This window comes from Lampris incognitus, chromosome 4, assembly GCF_029633865.1.
Source record: "Lampris incognitus isolate fLamInc1 chromosome 4, fLamInc1.hap2, whole genome shotgun sequence".
Lineage (NCBI taxonomy): Eukaryota > Metazoa > Chordata > Actinopteri > Lampriformes > Lampridae > Lampris > Lampris incognitus.
The window spans coordinates 17280706-17288199 of NC_079214.1; positions in this window are offsets into that span (position 1 = coordinate 17280706).

A 7494-nucleotide genomic window follows, 5' to 3' on the forward strand; every position below is an offset into this window, starting at 1 on the left:
GACTATACACAGGTGAAATAAGCAGTGATAGGGTGCAGTGGTGCAGAGACTATATCGGAGAAGCTGAAATAGATGTTAGCAGGTTACTTTACATACATGCCTGAGGTAGATGTAATTAACAGAGCGTTCATTTGAATTAACAAAGCATTCATTTGAATAACAGCTCGCGGAACGAAACTGTTTTTATATCTGGTTGTTCTGGGGTACAGTGCTCTGTAGCGCCTGCCAGAGGGTAGGAGTTGGAACAGGTTGTGACCACGGTGTGATGGGTCTGCAGTGACGGTGCCTGCCGGTTTATGACTCTGGAGATGTGTAAGTCCTGAATGGAGGGCAGGTTATCCCCAATGATTTTCTCTGCAGACCTAACTGTCCATTGTAGTCTGCCCCTGTCCTGTTTGGTGGCTGAACCAAACCAGACAGTGATGGATGTGCAGAAGACAGACTGGATTATTGCAGTGTAGAATTAAATCAAAAGTTCCTGAGGCAGGTTGAATTGCTTGAGCTGGCGGAGAAAGTACATCCTCTGCTGGGCCTTTTTGATGATTATGTCTATGTTGGATGCCCACCTTAGGTCCTGGGAGATTGTGGAACCCAGAAATTTGTAGGTTTTCACCATAGACACTGTGCTGTTGAGTATGGTGGGGGGGGTCAGTGTTGGGGGGCTCCTCTTGAAGTCCACTGTCATCTCCACTGTTTTGAGCATGTTCAGCTCCAGGTTGTTATGGCTGCACCAGAAGGCCAGTTGATCAACCTCCCATCTATATGAAGACTTGTCACCATCCTGGATAAGGCCAATGATGGTTGTGTCGTATGCAAACTTCAGGAGTTTAACAGACAGGTCACTTGAGATGCAGTCATTTGTGTAGAGGGAGAAGAGTAGAGTGGAGAGCACACATCCCTGGGGGGGGGGGGGGCGCTAGTGCTGATTGTCCAGGTGCTGGATGTGATTTTCCCCAGCCTCACCAGCTGCCTCCTGTCTGTCAGAAAGTTTTTAATCCACTGGCAGATGGGAGCTGGAAAAGTGTGCTGGGTGAGTTGAGATTGGGGGATATCTGGGACGAGGATGTTGAATGCTGAGCTGAAGTCCACAAACAGGACCCTTGCGTATGCCCCTGGGAAGTTGAAGGGTTGGAAGATGTAGTGCAATCCCATGTTGACTGCATCATCCACTGACCTGTTAGCTCGGTAGGCAAGCTGCAGGGGGTCGAGCAGAGGGCCTGTGAGTTCCTTCAGGTGAGCCAACACCAGTCTCTCAAAGGATTTCATGACCACAGACGTTAGGGCAATGGACCTGTAGTCATTTAATACTGTGACATTACATGGGGTTTCTTGGGGACCGGGATGATAGTGGAGCTCTTGAAGCAGGAGGAGATTTCACACAGCTCCAGTGATCTGTTGATGATCAGTGTGAAAATGGGGTCCAGCTGGTCAGCACAGATTTTTTATTTCTTATTTTTTGGTGAATCCCCCCCCATTTTTCTCCTCAATTGTATCTGGCCAGTTACCAATCTCTTCCAAGCTGTCCCAGTTGCTGCTCCACCCCCTCGGCTGCAGACTACCACATGCCTCCTCCAATACATGAGGAGTCGCCAGCCGCTTCTTTTCACCTGACAGTGAGGAGTTTCACCAGGGGGACGTAGCATGTGGGAGGATCACGCTATTCCCCCCAGTCCCCCCTCGCCCCCGAGCAGGCACCCCGACCGACCAGAGGAGGCACTAGTGCAGTGACAAGGACACATCCACATCCGGCTTCCCACCCGCAAACACAGCCAATTGTGTCTGTAGAGACGCTCGACCAAGCCGGAGGTAACACAGGGATTCAATCCGGCCATCCCAGTGTTCTGTCTCTGGAAGAGGTGGTGCACGTCCTCAACACAGATCCTGAGTGCAGGTGGGGGTTCGGTGGGGAGGGGGAATGGCTGGAAGGAAGTGCATTTGGTTGTGTATTGTGGCCGGAGAAGGTGAAGGGTGTGAAAGTTTGCTTTTCAAACCTGCAATAAAACCCATTTAGGTCATCAGCCAGTTGGTGATTCCCTACAGTATGGGGGGATGGTTGCCTGTAGTTGGTAATGTCTTTCAATGATGATGATTCATTGTTAGAAAACCTGTTTTTCAACTTTTCAGAGTAGCACGTTTTTGCCACTCTGATAGTGGAGCTCCTGAAGCAGGAGGGGACTTCACATAGCTCCAGCGATCTGTTGAAGATCAATGTGAAAATGTAGGCCATCTGGTAAGCACAGATTTTTTTTTGTGTATCCCCCCGCCCCTTCTCAACAATTTTTAGTGTATTTCTGACTTTGTTATTCCGGATCCTATCTCCGCTCCTGTTGGCTTCCTCTTTGGCCTGACGAAGCTGCCTGAGTTTAGCTGAGAACCAGGGCTTATTGTTGCTGAAGTTACAGAAAGTTTTGGTGGGCACACACATGTCCTCACAAAAACTGATGTAAGATGTCAGTGTCAGTAAAGTCCTCCAGGTCTGTAGATGCAGCCTCAAAAACATTCCAGTCAGTGTAGTCGAGGTAGGCCTGGAGCTCCAGTTTTGACTCATTGGTCCATTTCCTCACAGTTTTAACCACAGGCTTTGCAGATTTTCATTTCCGCCTGCAGGTTGGGATAAGATGAATCAGACAATCAGAGAGGCTGCACGGGGGACAGAGCAATAGGCGTCCTTTAATATTGTGTAGCAATGATCCAGATTGTTCTTGTCACTGGTGGGACATTTAACATGCTGTCTGAATTTTGGCAGTTCGTGGCTGAGGTTTCCCCAAGGACAATGAGTAGGGAGTCTGGATATTTGCACTCCATGTTTGTAATTTGATCAGCCAGGTGTTTTAACGCCTCTTTAACACAGGCCTGGGGTGGGATATAGACACCGACCAGAATAAATGAAGAAAATTCCAGGGGTGAATAGAATGGTTTACAGTCAGTGAAAAGGGGCTCTAAATGAAGGCCGCATGATTTCTTCGACACTGTGACATCTGTACACCAACCTTCGTTTATGCAGAAGCGTTTTTTGTCTGTGATATGCTCACTAAACCAAGCTTCAGTGAGACACAGGGCGGCAGATCTGGAGAAGTCTTGAGTTTTTTCCCCGTTTAGGAGTAGCATTTCGTCCATCTTGTTGGCCAGAGAGCGGACATTCGCCAGGTGGCGTGGTTCTAAATCCCCGCTGTCGCAGTTTAATGAGCGCTCCGTCTCGTTTACCCCTTCGGCGTCTTCTTTGTAATCCACACACGGCTGTACCGATCAAGACCTCGGCAAGACTTCCATTAAAATGTTCAATTAAAGTTGGTAGAAAAGTCTGTTCGGTTTGTCCAGTAGAAAGTTGGAGACTTAAAAGTTCCCTTCCCTGCTGTATGTGATCAGTGAGTTGGCACTGGAAACTAAAATAAACCAAAACAGTATTGACTACTGTAATTCTATCCTCTTTGGTCTTCCCCTCAAGTGTCTTCATAAGCTTCAGTTGGTCCAGAATTCAGCTGCCCATATCATTACCAGAACTCCTTCCATAGATCATATCACTCCTATTCTTCAGCAACTCCATTGGCTCCCTGTTTTATACCGTATTGACTTCAAGATCCTGCTCCTCACCATTGAGGCCCTTAATAACTTAGCTCCTTCATATCTTTCTGAACTCCTTCACATCCATACGCCCTCCCGCACTCTCAGATCCTCTTCTGGTCTCCAACTCACAACACCAGCTTGACTACCATGGGGTCTATAGAGCCGTCAGTCATTCTGCCCCCCTCCTATGGAGCTCTCTCCCACAAGTCATTCACAACACTGACTCTCTTTCAACCTTCAAATCCCATCTCAAAACGTACCTTTTCAAACGGGCATATTCAGTGTGATCCATGCCTCACTGAGATTGGTGCAGATGATGATTTTATACTATCTGTTGTGTTAACTTTTTATTGTCTACCCTGCTTTGTTTTGATTTTATGCTGTCTGATACAGTGCTGCTTGTTTTTTTTAGTTTTTTTTTTTTTACTGTGTTCTGTAAGGTGTCCTTGAGTGTTTTGAAAGGCGCCCACAAATAAAATGCGTTATTATTATTATTATTACAACATCCTGTCCTTAGACCATCACATCAGATAAGGAACAACTCCCTAAAAGAAACCCTTTAACAGGGAGAAAAAATAGGAAGAAACCTCAGGGAGAGCAACAGAGGAGGGATCTCTCTCCCAAGATGGACAATGTGCAGTGATGTTGTGTTTACTCAATTTACAGAATACAACAATTGAAAGAGGACAACAAAACCTTTAATGTTTTAACATTTAATGTTACCTGAATTTACTTCTTCCCCTGCTATTCATGTGTAAACAATATTTCTACGATTTCAACTTATCAGGAATCAGGAACAACTTATTGTCATTTCTTAGACGTACTTGCATACACAAAGAAATGGAATTTCGTTTCCCCCAGCCCACAGCAGTGCAACACAAAAACACATATCCAAAATTTCCCAAAAATGACCCTACCAAAAACAAAAAACAAAAAAAACAGAGAAGAAAGCAAAAAAACAAAAACAAAAACAACCCAAAACAAAGATAACAACACAGTCCACCCTGCAACGCAGTCCAAAAGACTGCAGTGAATGAGTCTGATTGGTTTGTTCAAGACTGACATCTAACATTCTTTTCTAATTTTACATTTTACTTATCCTGCCTGAGCCAGACATATGAAGTAGGAAGAATCTTGAAGCTAGCATTCAAAACAAATATGGATCCATTTTAAGCTTGGACTGACTGACTAATGTCAAGTCAAGTGAATTCAATTGTATTTGTATAGCCCAAGATCACAAATTACAAATTTGCTTCTGGGGGCTTTACAGCAATACAACGTCCTGTCTTTAGACCCTCACATTGAATAAGGAACAACTCCCTAAAAAAAGAAAAAAAACCTTTAACAGGGAGAAAAAATAGGAAGTAAGCTCATGGAGAGCAACAGAGGAGGTGATGTGATATGAAATGATAAAATAAACTCCCTTCATTACAGAATCATCATATTTCCATCACAATAACATTGCTAATTTCTTCAATTCGCAGTTCATGATTTATTCATGGTACAGAATTTCTTCTCACCGGGGTCATCGTCAACTTAATAAATGAAACCGAAAAATGTAAAAAAAAAAGTTATTGCTGAAATGGCTCTATTGATTTTATCTACGCTTACTGCTGTGCCTTACTGCACCTCTAATGGCAGTTCTGCATTAGCTTCAAATCCATCACTACAAAAGGATTTTTTTTCATCTAGCTGCTATGAGTATACATATATATCCATCCATTATCTGAACCCCTTATATATATATATATATTTATGTATGGTACTTTTAAATACAAATACATAAATAAACCAGAATCTTGTGAAAACGGCACTTCCAGTAAATTCACAGTTCATACCAGACACACACACACATATACACTCACTGGCCACTTTATTAGGTACACCTTGCTAGTACCGGGTTGGACCCCCTTTTGCCTTCAGAACTGCCTTAATCCTTTGTGGCATAGATTCAACAAGGTACTGGAAACATTCCTCAGAGGGTTTGGTCCATATTGACATGATAGCATCACGCAGTTTCAGCAGATTTGTGGGCTGCACATCCATGATGCGAATCTCCCGGTCCACCACATCCCAAAGGTGCTCTTTTGGATTGAGATCTGGTGACTGTGGAGGCCATTTGAGTACAGTGAACTCATTGTCATGTTCAAGAAACCAGTCTGAGATGATTCGAGCTTTATGACATGGTGCGTTATCCTGCTAGAAGTAGCCATCAGAAGATGGGAACACTGTGGTCATAAAGGGATGGACATGGTCAGCAACAATAATCAGGTAGGCTGTGGCGTTGACACGATGCGCAATTGGTACTAAGGGGCCCAAAGTGTGCCAAGAAAATATCCCCCACACCATTACACCACCACCACCAGCCTGAACTGTTGATACAAGGCAGGATGGATCCATGCTTTCATGTTGTTGACGCCAAATTCTGACCCTACCATCCGAATGTCGCAGCAGAAATCGAGACTCATCAGACCAGGCAACGTTTTTCCAATCTTCTATTGTCCAATTTTGGTGAGCCTGTGCGAATTGTAGCCTCAGTTTCCTGTTCTTAGCTGACAGGAGTGGCACCCGGTGAGGTCTTCTGCTGCTGTAGCCCATCTGCCTCAAGGTTCGACGTGTTGTGCATTCAGAGATGCTCTTCTGCATACCTCGGCTGTAATGAGTGGTTATTTGAGTTGCTGTTGCCTTTCTATCAGCTCGAACCAGTCTGGCCATTCTCCTCTGACCTCTGGCATCAATAAGGCATTTTCGCCCACAGAACTGCCGCTCACTGGATATTTTCTCTTTTTCGGACCGTTCTCTGTAAACCCTAGAGATGGTTGTGCGTGAAAATCCCAGTAGATCAGCAGTTTCTGAAATACTCAGACCAGCCCGTCTGGCACCAACAACCATGCCACGTTCAAAGTCACTTAAATCACCTTTCTTCCCCATTCTGATGCTCGGTTTGAACTGCAGCAGATCGTCTTGACCATGTCTACATGCCTAAATGCATTGAGTTGCTACCATGTGATTAGCTGATTAGAAATTTACGTTAACGAGCAGTTGGACGGGTGTGCCTAATAAAGTGGCCGGTGAGTGTATATATATATAGTTTTATATATATATATATATAGTTATATATATAGTTATAGTTATAGTTATATAAAATATAGTTATATCGTTATTGTTACAGTATTCAAATGTGTTTTTTTTTCAGCAAAGACTTAAATCCCTAAGAGCTTCAAAGGTATTCCATATGTTACTTTTCCATGCCCGCAATCATTTAATAGGCGTATGCAACCTTTTCTCTTTTTTCAATGGTGCATATCTATTTTTATAATGTAATTTTCCCTCTTTTGCCATTGCTGTTGCATCATGCTGAAAATTAATTTGTGTTGAACAGGAAGAACATTACACATTGGTTTCAGTGTGACCTAATGATGATGGAGTAGGAGTGACGTTGTAAACTCTGATGCTATTGAACCCTGGACACTAACCCCTCCTCTGGGCTCATGGTAGGGCCAGACCTGGGCAAATTCAATCAGTGGCTATGATTGCTGAACATGGAAATGACCTGACTGAGCTTGATATGGAGTGAGAGAGGGGTAATACACCAATGGGACTTGGGTCCCAGAGGGAGGATATATCTGTTGGATGACAATGTGAAAGCCAATGCCAGATGAGAACCACATAGGAATGACCACTTTTTCAGCTTTATCTGTACCATGTATATACATAGTATACTATATACTAGAAAACAAAGATGTCTGGGCCAAAGTCATCTATTTGAGTCTGTCTGCTACATTATCTAGCGTGCACGCTGACATGCGTTTAACCCAAAATCAAAATCAAAGCACGGTGAATCTTAACACTAAGCATCTGAGCAAGACTCACCACTTACAGTGAAAATAGTGTTGTTTTTTTATGAATTCTGCAATCATCTAATTGTTG